Source organism: Notothenia rossii (assembly GCF_949606895.1).
Source record: "Notothenia rossii genome assembly, chromosome: 4".
Lineage (NCBI taxonomy): Eukaryota > Metazoa > Chordata > Actinopteri > Perciformes > Nototheniidae > Notothenia > Notothenia rossii.
Window position 1 is genome coordinate 54,791,122 of NC_136902.1, and position 15,331 is coordinate 54,806,452.

The 15,331-nt window shown below is 40.6% G+C and overlaps 1 long non-coding RNA gene across 1 annotated transcript; it reads right to left on the reverse strand.

Moving 5' to 3' along the window:
• Nucleotides 1–503: 503 nt before the first annotated feature.
• Nucleotides 504–10,754, reverse strand: LOC307037144. The gene is made up of 3 exons (XR_013807609.1): nt 10,618–10,754; nt 10,280–10,476; nt 504–2,186 (listed from the first exon to the last, which is right to left on the reverse strand). It is a non-coding gene; the product is annotated as an uncharacterized lncRNA (long non-coding RNA).
• Nucleotides 10,755–15,331: the final 4,577 nt, after the last annotated feature.

The following is a 15,331-nucleotide window of genomic DNA, read 5'->3' on the forward strand; positions in this document are numbered from 1 at the left end:
AGAGAGAAAACGTATCTTTTGATCCCGTTTGAATTGTGCCACGAACTACACATATGATGTTTGTCAATCTTAAACAATCATTTCCATGTCAAAAAAGTCACATGTTGTCGTAAAACTGTTGAAATATAAGAGTATGAAAAATACGCGACTACAAAGACTACAAATCCCAAATCCCATTCTGGGTCGCGTATGTGATGTCACAGACGATAATGCTCCAAGTGGTTGAGACTCGTAATTAAAGCGAAGAAGAAGATTTCATAACTGATTTATTCCCTTCAATAAATAGAGATTGCTCCAATAAATTCACTTTTACAAGATGCCTGTGTGCTTTGTACCATGTTGTAATCACAAAAGTGATCATACCACTTGCTCGTTCTATCGCTTCCCGTCTGATGAAAGGACCAGGAGTCGCTGGATCAGACATATCTGGTAATATCATAGGTAATATACATGTTGTGCATGGAACATAGTCAAGTTAGCTACCTAGCTAGTAGCGACGAGTAGCGAGCACGTTAGTTAGCATTACATTACTTAGCCTTTTCATTTTTAGTAGCCTTAACCATGAAGTTATTATTTTATTACATGAAGTACACCAACATGTTAAACAGTAAGAGTAGTCATCATGCTAAGTATTTCGTGAAACATTTGAAGAGTAGCCTACTGCGCCCTCCACCGGGTGCTAAGGAAGCAGTTCAGGGAGAGTCGAAGGAAGGCAGGCAGGCAGGGAGCTTTGCATGACATTCTTCTGGACATGTGTCATTGTGATGACAGTGAGGGTGAGTCAATCTGTTTGTTGGAAAGACAGTAGTTGAGTGATTACTGAGAGAAAATTATTAAAAGAGATAATTATTCAGTGTTGTTACTTTAAAGTGTTGTTACTGACCTTTTTCTCTTTTATTTTCTTTACCTCACCTGTAACTGCTGAGACCCCGAGGAACATGCACACTGACCTGCTCTGGCAACCTGATTTCCACTGTACGTAATAGTATTTGGTTATGGTATATTATTTATATACATCAAAGGCACAATGCACGCCCCAGAGACAAACATGTATTGAGTGTGATATTTTGCATAGGTCATGTGAAATCATCTTTACATACTAGAAAACTGTAGGAGCGGCAACTTGTTTTGAAATTGAATTTTTAATATCCGATAATAAAGTTGATCTGTTTTCTTTATTCTTCTCTCTTCCCAGCTCCATCCATCACCGTTCTCTGTTCCTGCAGGTCCTGCTTGCTAATCAATGCTTTATTTTTTTACACAATTACAAATAAAGTCAATGTATTGTATGACATGAAGTTGTGCTTCATTCTGAGTCAATAATAAATTCATTCTGCCTTCAACTGCAAAATGATTGTGGACTGCACCAACATCCATGTAGCTGCCCCCAGTAAGATGAACCAAGCAAAGCTGACACTCAACATACAGCTGTGCTCTTAAGTTGACATGAAGAATTTGTGAAATATTGGTAATTATTTGGAAAAAATGACTGACGATGCAGAAAACTTTTTTTATATAGGAACAGTGGTCAAGTGAAGCATTTATCACTACATATGTGTCACACTTAAAAGGCCAAACACACTGGCCAAACACACCTCGTTTACAACTCCCCAGTTGACAGCCATGACTCCGTCTAAATTGTACCCCCCAAGCACCCTCTTCATGAGAGTGGATGAAAAGTCCCGACCTCAGCACAGCACCAAAATTGCTGGCTGTCAACCTGAGGATTTGTCCGCTGTCCTACGGTGGCTGTCTGGATGGCAGCTTGCTGGTCTCTGCTCAGTCGCATTGAGGCAAGAATTGCCTCAAGCCCCCGACCCCCATGCTCCTTCACCAGCTCCGGCACGTTGAAAATGGCCTGATGTTGAGGCTGCAGCTCTGGCTCAGGTGAAAAAAGCCATGCCATGCCACGCTGCGCCCCTCAGTGCAGACCTGAACCAGTCTACTTCCTTAGTGGCGATGTCTCTGGCCAGTGGGTTGTATGTCTCCTCTTGCTGTTGGTAGAGTTGAGACACCGGCTGGACTACTTTTGAAGTGCCAGGCTTCCTCCACTGGCACTCAACTTCTGTGGAGCTGATCTGCCACATGGCAAATATTGCCAATGCTGCAGCGTGGCTGCATTTGTACACCCCCCGTGCACAACCACAGACAGCGCTCTGCATCGCGCCATCCTCTCCCATGTAGATCTGTACAAATAAAGTTAGTACCATATTTGTTAACATGCTATAATAGATTGAATGAGCAATACAAGGATGGTCTGGATCTGGGGGTGGGAGGGTTTATTTTTCCATAGTTTTGTCCTCTTGTCTGATTGTTGTTATTGTTTGTTTTTTCTGTATTTTTTGTAATTTGTGTTGTATTGGTTGTGATTGTACATTGTATTTTTTTAAATGTGTATTACATTTTTGAAAAACATTTGATCAAAAAAAAAGGATTTGGTCAGGATCTAGACTCAGTGTGTAGTTTATGAATTAATCAATGCTCTCTACATGAGGAAAACACATACCAGTGTACCAGAGGGAGTCACACACAGCTGTGCCTAGATAACCAAACAAATTGACAAGATAACCAAAATCCTTGAATCTACACACAGCAAATAAACTCAAATGACACAACGAGATGTAAAAAGGAGATCACACATATAGTCGATATAAAACTGGCCGCTTCAATCTGAAGAGCAACTAAAACAAAACACGGGAGTGTACCTTGTTCTTGTGAACACTAATGTTATCCATAGCATACACACCCGTATACACACCCGTTCTAGGTTCTGATTGGCTCTCTAGGTTGGCATTCTAGCTTCTGACTGGCTGTCCAGGTTGTCAATCACAGCCGTGGGCATATTATACTAGTCGACTCGTAACATCGCTAAACGTTTTTTCTTGACGGTTTTCTCAGTCAACTAATGCTATTGATAACAGTAACATAAATTAACACAGCCCTGCACACTGCAGTCATTATATGCCGGGTCTGTGGTTTATCATCTTCTTTTTCATTCTCCTCCTTATTGACTGACATTAACGTTAAACATTGCACTCATGTTACTCACCGAAACCTTGTAAAGCCGGTCCCGCATGCTGGCTCTTACAGAACCGACTAACTCCCCTTTCGTGTATGTACAGCTCTCAACATGCCCAGACTTGTAGTGATTTTCACCTCGTTTTATACTTTTATTCTCATTCTGAAAGAATGAGGTGAAATGTGCCAACGTGACGGCCATCTTTGTGTTGGTGACGCGTATTGTGCGGGACCAGAGACATGTAGTTCACTGAGCGGATTAACACAAAAAAATGTGTTACTTCACAGTTTTAAGACACATTTTTATTTTTTTGACTTGCAAAATGTTCTTTTAAATTGACAAACATCATATGTGTAGTTCGTGGCACAATTCAAACGGGATCAAAAGATACGTTTTCTCTCTCCATTGAATTCAATGTATAATTTTCCGCTTCCGGGGTCCCATGAGCTCCCCTGGAAAGGGAGGGACTTCGCCTCTCTATATGGCAACCAGCATCACACGCTGTCAGTGTCCAGCTTCCCTTGACGTCACACAGATCTCGCAGTTGCGATATTTTGCGAGACTTCGTGAGCTCAGTAATGGCCGCCATATCAGAAGCCAAAACAATGTTTTTCGTCTTTTCTCAGCGCAAATTTCTCGATCTATGGAAGGTTTTAGATGGTTTAGAACAAAAAGGAGAATATACGTAAGTACCGGTTCCCGACGTTCCGGTTTTAACCGGACTTGAACCGAAACTTTTTACAAGTCCAGTACCGGTTCGGCGTACCGGTACGCAGCACTAAGCACCCCCCATTTGAAACATGTTCCCACGGCTATGAATGCACACATGTGTTTAATCGTTAATGTCAGATATGTACTAAGTAAAAAATACATTTGTTCCTGCTCAAGATTAGATTCAACTCTATTGTTATTGCACAGATTATAGGTACTGAGACAACGAAATGCAGTTTAGCTTCTAACCAGCAGTGCAACAAGCAGTAAAGTGAAAAGTAATGTACACAATCTACAGAATAGAAGATAGAATGAAGTGAATGATGAATAAACAGTGAGGGGTATGAATACACTAGATATAAACAGCAGCCTGTGAGCAGTATGAACAGTGTGTATGAATATTCTAAGATATATAAAGTATGAAACATACACATTAATGCAGCAGCAATGTTAATAGAGAAACATCAGACTTAATAGTAAAACACTGCAAGGGAACATTTTATTGCACCAGGAGCTATCTTGGGACTTTTACTGCGACAACGTTGACTCAGTAGGGCCTGGCTCATTTTGTGGCATCTGCAGGCAGTGGCAAGTACTTCCGGCATCTGCCACAGAGGCCGCTACTCCGTGGTATCTGTGGCAAGTATATGCCAGAGATGCCACAACTTGCCGTGGCAAGTATATGCCACAACTTGCCGTGGCATTTGCGCATGCTGAACGGGAGTTGCCACAAGATGCCAGAGTTAAGAAAAGGTTCGGTAGCTGCCACTCGCCTTCCGTGGCAAATGCTGATATTTAAAGCCGTATTTATCGTTTAAAATGTCGCTGTTTTGGCATGACTTTATGGAACTGATCTGTACACAGGACTGATAATCTGTATACAGGACTGAGAGTCCGATCTCTTTTTTTCAAAGAGATTAAACATTATATCTGATATGAGATTTTACTTGGAGAACATGATTTGTTATAATAAATAAACGTGCTATTTTTATGATAATACTCAGTACTCGAGTTGAGGGGGGATGGCATCCCCCCTGAAATAAAAATGGTTAAAATCATCCCCCTTCTAAAACTGCCACCATCCATCCCTTATGTACGCCTGTTTTATTGCGCAGGTAACGGTCAGCACAATGGCCAAGCGACCAGGCGACCAATAGCATACTTGTGCTTTAGTTGAGTATATAAGTAAATTCACAAGATACCCTACAGTATAAAAAGTCATTAAAACTAGCTGCACCTGTACCAGCTTTGATAACACTTTAATGATCAATATAATGAAAACATGTAATAGGCCTATGTACTTTAAGTATATTTGTATGCTAATAATTTTGCGCTTTTACAAAAATAGAAAGATAGAAAAATAGAAATCGCACATCAGTCCTGTGTACAGATCAGTCCGATAAAGTCATGCCTAAACAGCGACATTTTACACGATAAATACGAGTTTAAATATCAGCATTTGCCACGGAAGGCGATTGGCAGCTACCGTAAACCTTCTCTTAACTCTGGCATCTTGTGGCAACTCCCGTTCAGCATGCGCAAATGCCACGGCAAGTTGTGGCATTTACTTGCCACGGCAAGTTGTGGCATATACCTGCCACGGCAAGTTGTGGCATATAGACTAGCCACGGCCAGTTGTGGCATATACTTGCCACAGATGCCACAGAGTAGTGGCCTCTGTGGGAGATGCCACAAATGCCAAGGCACATGCCACGGCGAGTATTGGCAACACTCATTGTGTTCTAGTATGATAAATAAAATAACATTGTACCTTGAAAATCAATGCATTCGTTCATTTGACACATTGGTGGTTTTAGGTAGGCTATACAGCGACCCCTGGCGGTTCTAGTGTGAAGTAAAAGTAGAAGTAGCCAACCTAAATGTTGGAATACTCTGTTACAAGTAAAAGTCCTGCATTAAAATGTTACTCAAGTAAAAGCGCAAAAGGATTAGCATAAAAATATACTTAAAGTACATATTACATGTTTTCATTATAATGATTGATCATTAAAGTGTTATCAAAGCTGGTAAAGGTGCAGCTAGTTTTAATGACTTTGTATACTCTAGGGTATCTTGTGATTTTACTCCAGGAGTAACTATAAAGTCTGATCTAAGACTTGATTATATTTATCATCATTAATCAGAATCTGTAGTAAGTAACTAAAGTTAGCGTATTAAATACATGTAGGGGAGTAGGCTACAATTACACAATTTACCTCTGAATTGTAGTGGGGTAAGAACTAAGTAAAATACCATTTACATACTCAACTAAAGCACAAGTAGGCTATTTCTAAATCACAAGTACAGTACTTGAGTATACAAGTTAGCCCATTTCCCACCTCTGGTCAACAATGTTAGATCTTTATGTCAACTTACTAATAATATATCTTTAGTATTAACATAAAAATAGCACGTTTATTTATTTTAACAAGCCACGTTCTCCAAGTAAAATCTATAGAATAATGTTTAATCTTTTTGAAAAATAGAGATCGGACCATCAGTAACAGATCATCAGTCTTGTGTACAGATCAGTCCGATAAAGTCATGCCAAAACAGCAACATTTTACGCGATAAATACGGGTTTAAATATCAGCATTTGCCACGGAAGGCGAGTGGCAGCTACCGTAAACCTTCTCTTAACTCTGGCATCTTGTGGCAACTCCCGTTCAGCATGCGCAAATGCCACGGCAAGTTGTGGCATTTACTTGCCACGGCAAGTTGTGGCATATACCTGCCACGGCAAGTTGTGGCATATAGACTAGCCACGGCCAGTTGTGGCATATACTTGCCACAGATGCCACAGAGTAGTGGCCTCTGTGGGAGATGCCACAAATGCCAAGGCACATGCCACGGCGAGTATTGGCAACACTCATTGTGTTCTAGTATGATAAATAAAATAACATTGTACCTTGAAAATCAATGCATTCGTTCATTTGACACATTGGTGGTTTTAGGTAGGCTATACAGCGACCCCTGGCGGTTCTAGTGTGAAGTAAAAGTAGAAGTAGCCAACCTAAATGTTGGAATACTCTGTTACAAGTAAAAGTCCTGCATTAAAATGTTACTCAAGTAAAAGCGCAAAATGATTAGCATAAAAATATACTTAAAGTACATATTACATGTTTTCATTATAATGATTGATCATTAAAGTGTTATCAAAGCTGGTAAAGGTGCAGCTAGTTTTAATGACTTTGTATACTCTAGGGCAGTGGTTTTCAAAGTGGGGGCCGCGGCCCCCTGGGGGGCCGCCAGGGGGCGCTAGGGGGGCCTCAGAAAATTGTAGGGAAGATAAGAAAAAAAAAGGAAAGACAAAAAAAAAAAATTCTAATTATTTTTTAATAAATATTTTAAATCTGATTTTTAAAAAAAAATCATTATAAAATATAATTTATAATAATGGAACATATAATTTGCCATAGTCATCTTTCTGATTGCCTACCAGTCAAAACATCGTTCACGACGCCATGACGTCATGTTTAGACCTGGCGGTTTGCGCCATTTATCAAGCTGCTTTGCTCCTCAAGCGAGCAAGCTAGCTAGCTCAAAATGGACAGGTTTTTGACAAAGAACAGGTCAACGGAACCGACCAACAGCCCTGCTGTGGAGGACACTGCTGCAAAAAAACCTAAGAACTCCTGGCCAATTAAAATCAGAAGGTACGAGGCAGCGTACATTAAGTATGGCTGTTTACAGCCATACAGAAAAATGGCCATGATTGCCCGAAGTGTGTGCTCTGTCTGGAGACCCTCTCAAACGAGTGTTTAAAACCTTCGAAACTTCAGCGTCACTTGATGCAAAAACATCCGGCAGAGGCCGAAAAAACGGCAGACTTCTTCAGACGTAAAGAGGAGCATTTGGCCAGGCAATCTGCTGCATTCACATAGCAAGCTACCGTTCCCGAGCGGGCCCTCAAGGCATCATTTTTAGCTTCATACCACATTGCTCGTGCAAAAAAACCTCACACAATCGGAGAGGATTTGCTTTTACCAGCTACCAAAGACATTGTCCGAGAATTGCTTGGCGAGGATGCTGCTAAAAAAATTGACGCTGTCCCACTCTCGGACAACACCGTCAGCCGACGGATTGGTGACATGGCGCAGGACGTATCTGCTCAGCTTTTGGAGCAGGTGAGAGCCAGCGAGTACTTCGCTCTTCAACTAGATGAGAGCACAGACATATCGAATGAGGCCCAACTGCTTGTGTACATTCGATTTATTTCCCAGGAGAGATTTGTCGAGGAAATACTGTTTTGTAAAGCACTTGAAAGAAGAACCACTGGAAAAGATATTTTTCAAGTTTTGGACGATTACATCGAGTCTAACGGATTGAACTGGGCCCGCTGTGTGGGGGTGTGTTCGGACGGAGCCGCGGCAATGACCGGCAAGATCAGTGGAGTGACCGCTCTCATTAAGCAGAAAGCCCCGCATGTAGTCGCCACACACTGCATGCTCCACCGTGAGGCACTTGTCGCAAAAAGGATGGATAACGAGTTGAATCAGGTACTACAGGAGGTTGTACAAGTGGTGAATTTTATTAAAGCCCGCCCCTTGAAACACAGACTGTTTACCCTGCTTTGTAATGAGATGGGCGCCCGTTTTGAGGGGCTGCTGCTTCACTCAAACGTGCGCTGGCTGTCACGGGGCGCAGTTTTGAACCGTGTCTATGAGCTGCGGAGGGAGGTTGGAGAGTTCCTCTCTTCTGAAAAGCATCAGCTGGCAGAGCGGTTCACTGATGCAACCTGGATCCGCAAACTTGCATACATGTCAGACATTTTTCTGCATCTAAATGTACTGAACCAAAGCATGCAAGGACGTGACACGTACATACTGCAGGTGCAAGACAAAGTGCGTGCTTTTTCCAAAAAGATTATGCTTTGGTCAAACAAGCTCCAGGAGGGAGTCACAGAGATGTTCCCACTACTTCACCAGGAGCTGCTGTCATGTGATGATTTGGGCTCCATCTCTCCAATGATCCAGTCCCACCTGGAGCACCTCCAAGGATATTTTAAAGACTATTTCCCTGACCTTGAAAACACACATTTAAACTGGGTTAGGAACCCCTTTTCCCCCGGTGTCGGTTCTAGTTTGGACATAAAGTCACAGGAGGAGCTGATTGAGATGACAAACTCAGGGGATTTAAAACTAAACTTTGAGGCTCTTCCCCTGTCTAACTACTGGCTAAATGTAAGAAAGGACTATCCCACCTTGGCTGACAGGGCACTGAAATGCCTTCTCCCTTTTGCAACAACTTACTTGTGTGAGTCTGGCTTTTCAACTTTAAAGGTACTCAAAACTAAACATAGAGCATGTCTACATGTGGACAATGACATGCGTATGGCACTGACAGACATTAAGCCCAGGCTTGACAGACTGTGTAGGAGCCACCAAGCCCATCCCTCCCACTAGTGTGATCACTGTCTGTCACTTCCAACACACACACACACACACACACACACACACACACACACACACACACACACACACACAAAAAAGAGAGGTTTGGTTTCTTTTTTCTGTTTTTGTATCATCAACAGTTTGTTGAAAGGTTTGTTATTCAGTGGGAATATAGTGTTGAACTTACAGAACCAAGTCAGTTTAATAGATTTTTTTTCTTTTTTGACTGAAAACTTTTGAAGACATAATGCAAGAAAGACAAAAAAAAAAAACTCTTGCATATGTAAATATATTTTCTGTAGGGTAAAATGTATTGCAACATAGTGTCTATAATAAGAAAAACATTGTGGTGGAACAAAGATGCCCTGCCATACAAATCTTATTCTGTGTTGAAAACATATTGTTAATATTATTCTCATGCTAAACAAATGTAATAATTACAGTATTGAATAGAGAATAAAAGTAACAAAAACGTTCTTAAAGTTGATGTGTGACATATTTTGTAGCATTGTTGGTGGGTTTGCAAAGGGGGTCCCCGGCCAGAAGCTAATGACTTTTGGGGGGCCTTGGCATGGAAAAGTTTGGGAACCCCTGCTCTAGGGTATCTTGTGATTTTACTCCAGGAGTAACTATAAAGTCTGATCTAAGACTTGATTATATTTATCATCATTAATCAGAATCTGTAGTAAGTAACTAAAGTTAGCGTATTAAATACATGTAGGGGAGTAGGCTACAATTACACAATTTACCTCTGAATTGTAGTGGGGTAAGAACTAAGTAAAATACCATTTACATACTCAACTAAAGCACAAGTAGGCTATTTCTAAATCACAAGTACAGTACTTGAGTATACAAGTTAGCCCATTTCCCACCTCTGGTCAACAATGTTAGATCTTTATGTCAACTTACTAATAATATATCTTTAGTATTAACATAAAAATAGCACGTTTATTTATTTTAACAAGCCACGTTCTCCAAGTAAAATCTATAGAATAATGTTTAATCTTTTTGAAAAATAGAGATCGGACCATCAGTAACAGATCATCAGTCTTGTGTACAGATCAGTCCGATAAAGTCATGCCAAAACAGCAACATTTTACGCGATAAATACGGGTTTAAATATCAGCATTTGCCACGGAAGGCGAGTGGCAGCTACCGTAAACCTTCTCTTATCTCTGGCATCTTGTGGCAACTCCCGTTCAGCATGCCCAGATGCCACGGCAAGTTGTGGCATCTCTGGCCTATACTTGCCACAGATACCACGGAGTAGCGGCCTCTGTGGCAGATGCCGGAAGTACTTGCCACTGCCTGCAGATGCCACGAAATGCGCTTGCTGTCTCTCCGTTGACTTGCCTGTGAATAAAAAATAAACCATAGTGTTGGTGATCTACAGTGTTGTCATTCTTCTTTGAACACCAACAAGACCGCTAACACTTATTTCAACAATCACACTCCCTGTCATTGACATAATTAATAGATAGTTTAGCTTCTCACCATCATTTGCTGTGGCCAACTGATGTTAACGATCGCAACTGAAAGGCTGCCTGCCAAACGTAAACATTCAGCCACGTGACATTCAGCCAAACTCTCGCGAGAGTTTTACACAAGACGGATCCTTTCTAGCCATAACCCTGCGAGTCGGATTCTTCTTCTTCTTCTTCTTCTTCTTCTTCTTCTTCTTCTTCTTCTTCTTCTTCTTCTTCGCCTTCTTCTTCACCTTCTTCTTCGCCTTCTTCTTCTTCTTCTCTTGGTTTTTTGGCGGATTGCAAACAACTTTAAGGTGCATACCCCCACCTCCGGAGTCGGCTTGACTCGGTTTGCATTTATAAAGAATGCACACGTGTTTAATCGTTAATGTCAGATGTAAATACATTTGTTCCTACTCAAGATTAGATTCAACTTTATTGTTATTGCACCTATTACAGGTACTGAGACAACGAAATGCAGTTTAGCTTCCAACCAGGAGTGCAACAAGCAGTAAAGTGAAAAGTAATGTACACAATCTACAGAATAAAATATAGAATGAATTGAATGATGAATAAACAGTGAGGGGTATGAATATACACAGCAGCCTGTGAGCAGTATGAACAGTGTGTATGAATATGCTAAGATATATAAAGTATGAAAACAGTAAGCAGTGCAAGTATAGTATAACATAACATATATAGATACTAATTTCATGATGAGAAACATTGTGGAACAATGATGAAAAATGTTAATGGAGGGGGCGACGTAAAACTGACACAAAACAACAACAAACTTTTGCCGAGCCAATTGTGGAGTTTCATCACCAGCACGTGGTAAAAACCACCAATGAGCGCTCAGCTCGAGATACCAGCGAGTCGTTTCCCATCAAGCATTTCGCTTCCGCAGCCCGTGGAAAGGAACTGCGCCGCCTCGTCAAGGCTCGCTCTCAAGGCTGCGGGCGTCTTTGTCCCGCGAGATTTCAACTTCTCATGTAGGCGAGCCTCCAGAGCAAGTCGGACAAAATGACTAACCATCATGCAACGCACTAGCAAGACGTTGATCGAAATTGCGCAGGTCTGCGCAGGTCTCGCTTGTCTCAAACAAGCCTAGTAGCAGCGCCATATAGAGAGAATTCTATATAGGGCTGGACAGTAGGCTTGTTTGAGACAAGCGAGACCTGCACAGTTGCGATCAACGTCTTGCTAGTGCGTAGAGAAATACATTTAACTTCTGTTAGACAGCTATCATACTGAATAAATATTTACTATGAATGTATGCACAAATGTATGGCATATGGCTGTCTAACATAAGTTCAATTCATTTCTCACTCATTCTGACAATGTACTTAACCCCAAATAAAACAACCCAATAAAAAGAGTTGTTAAATAATAGTGAAGTCACGTTGTAATAACGATGGGCCTTTCTCACTTCGGTTAAATGGATTCCTTGCGTCTCACTTGCGTCGTTTCCCTGTGACTAGTCCCTCCCACCAGGGAAACGTGGAGAGATGAAAGGAAACCACGAGAAGCAGGGAAATTAGTTTTAAGAGCAATGGGACGTCCTTTCCTCCGGAGCGTCACGTGAAGCGACGTCCGTTTGTGATGACGCTGCACAGCTGATCGTCTGACTGCAGCCAGCTCTGTCCCCGTTATTTCCACACACCCCCTCGCCTCTGTTAGTACACATTTACTGACACAAACATTTTTATCATCTGTTGTAGACCCAAATAAATAAAATAAAATAAGAACTCATTCTCAAAAAAGATAAACGCCATTCTTAAAATGTATAAACGAACAATAGTTTGATTAATATTGATTAGAGTGCACAAAATAAATAAAATAATTCAGAGAAGAAAAAGAGATATGTTATCTATCAGAAACCAGTTATATTAACATTCATTGGCTTCCACACTTTGTTTGTTTGTTTGTATATGTAGCAAATAAACATTTTAAATAGCACTTAATGACTGACTGAATGGAAATGATAATAAATGAAAATGTAAAACGAAAAAAGCGATCATAAAAAGGTTTCCAAAAAATGAATTAAATCATTTTTGACCACTTTGTTGTTCAGATATATCACATATTTGTAACTAAATGATACATGAATTGAAACAAAACACAGTATAAACTGAGGAGTGACTTCCGTGAGGTCAGGGCCGTTTCTAGCTTTTTGGGGGCCCTATGCAAGATGCTGTTTGGGGGCCCTAGTTTTGACAGTTTTTTAAACTACAATGGGGGGGATTCCGAGGCCTTTAAGATGATCTGTGGAGATGCATCAATCTTTAACACTTTAATAGGAAAACAGGCTAATTTCACGAAAACCAAGCAATTGAAAATTACAAAAAATTATGTTAAAAAGGTAAAAAATAAGGCTCCTCTAGGTCAATAAATGCAAGAGAGAGATGCAGCATTTTCTCAACAATGTTCAGCCCAACGATGTTTTGGACTTTATTACCCCAAAAACCCAAGCCACAGCTTTGCTATCATTGCAGTTTAGTCGTTTTTATGTCCTACATTGGATTTGTAAGCATATAATGCTTCACCGAACACAGTGGCGACTGGTCATTAGCGGCAGGTGGGGTAATAATGATTACAAAAAAATGCAAAAAATAAATAACAAAATATATAAAATATATTTTAAGATCATGGTTAATCATCTGATTCGTCTGTACATTGCTGTTTTAGTCTGTGTTCTTCTAATTAGTGTCTACAGTTTGTGCTTATTGAGCTGTTTATCAGTGGCGGACGGCCCATAGGGGCGCCGCCCCCCCTCTTCCAACATGTTTGATTGTCATTCAAAATTCAAAATAAATAAAAAAATATATTTACAAAAAATATTTTTTATTTTTTATTATTTTTAAAGAACAAGGTAAATATGATATAGTTGGTATCAGTAAAATGTATAATCTACAATAAAATCTTGTTTAAAATTGTTTCACGATGTCTAAAGTTACTGATAAGTCAAATGTTTCCTGCCTGGCCGCAGCGTGTATCATTACCCTCTCGTCCGGGCGGTAGAAAGGAGCCCTCAGCCAGAGCAGCAGCAGCCAACAAGCTGACTGTTGCTATCTGTAAACTATGCCGCCGAAACATAATTTCAGCCAATCAGTGTCGTCAGATCTGATGCTCAAAGGGCGCCCTTTCAGCGCCCTGGCCTGTGTGTCTGTGAGTTGTTTGGACTCGTATCCAAGGTGATGCTACAGTAGTTGTCTGCAGGTGTAGACCCCGGTGCTAGTGGATCGCCGGAGCAGTAGGTTAACATTTACATGCTTATTGTAGTCGTAAGGGCAATGCCTATGGCACCATGGAGCATATGTGTGGGCTGGACCTGTATTTTAAAGGAAAGGAGTGATCAGAGGGTCGAGTTGTCGATTCTTGTACAGTTTTCATCTTCCTCACCCTCTCAGACTTTGAGTTGTATTTGTAAATCTGACTCTGAAAGAGTCAGTGCCTCACCAGCCATGAACCTCACCGCACGTCACTGGAATACACTAGTCACACCAACCCAGTCTCATAAAAAAACGTGTAATAACTACGTTGGTCCACAACTTGGGACGTAGTATTTCTACAAAAACGCCTCTGAAATTGTGAGATCCCTACGTTTTTTTTCACCACTCATTCCAATGGCTGGCGTCTATGTCACGTGATCTTCTAATTTCTCCCTGCAGAAAAAAAAAACTTGGCCGAACTTGGTTTTATTCTCGTTGGAAAAGGCCTATTTTTTTTAAGGTTAGTTTGTCATTTGATGTGAGAAATATGAGTTGTTATTTCAGATTATGTGTGCAGTTGATGTACATGATCTTTAGTTTATTATTACGAAGATTACTTCAGGAAATTGTGTCTATACAACGTTTTCATTGTTACCAAGGTGGTTGCTAGGGACGCTGCTATCGATATTATTTCTGTTATGTTGTGTAACTGTTTAATGGTGTTATCTTTATTGCTACCCCCTTCCCCGTCAATGTATAGTGTTGGTCCACAGCGCAAACGTATTAGTTTAACAAAATCTGCAGCTAAAATAGTGGCATAGATACTGAAGTATATTTGAAGTATTAAAGTAACGTGTTATAGCAGAAAGTTTTATACAGCATATTTCTGGTATATTCATTTTAATGTCACCTGATATATAGGATGTGTGTTTAATTACTTTGTATCAAATAGTAGCAGTCTGTATAACAAAACGCTGGAAGTACGAGAAGTGAAAACATTTGTGTTAGGAGAAGTGAAGATGTGAGAAATGGGATATCCTTATTTGGACACAGCTTGTTAGGAGAAGTGGAGATGTGAGAAATGGGATATCCTTATTTGGATACAGCTTGTCAAAACATCTGGAGGGCTGCAGGATAAAATGAGTGTGTATTCTATATATAGGTTTATGTAAAGTTCTACTATTTCACTGCTTGAGAGCAGAGGTAATGTTTTCCTCGTTATTATTGATATTAAGGTAATTTACATGTATTACTTGTATTTAGCCAACTATAACAACTATATATTAAACATATATTAAACTTGTGTGTAGTAACCTGATGGGGGAGGGGACCAGAGAGAGGGAACTCTATGCAAGAATGTGTGTGTGCTGGCTGCAAGATGTAAGATAAGATAAACAAACTTGTTATTCGGAGCAGGTTTGTGCCGGACACCGAATGTATCTGTTTTGCCTCAAACGTAAGGGTTGCCTCGGCTGGCTCGCGCTGATTGGCTGCGACAAGGCCATCGTATTTCTACCTACCAATGAAAAA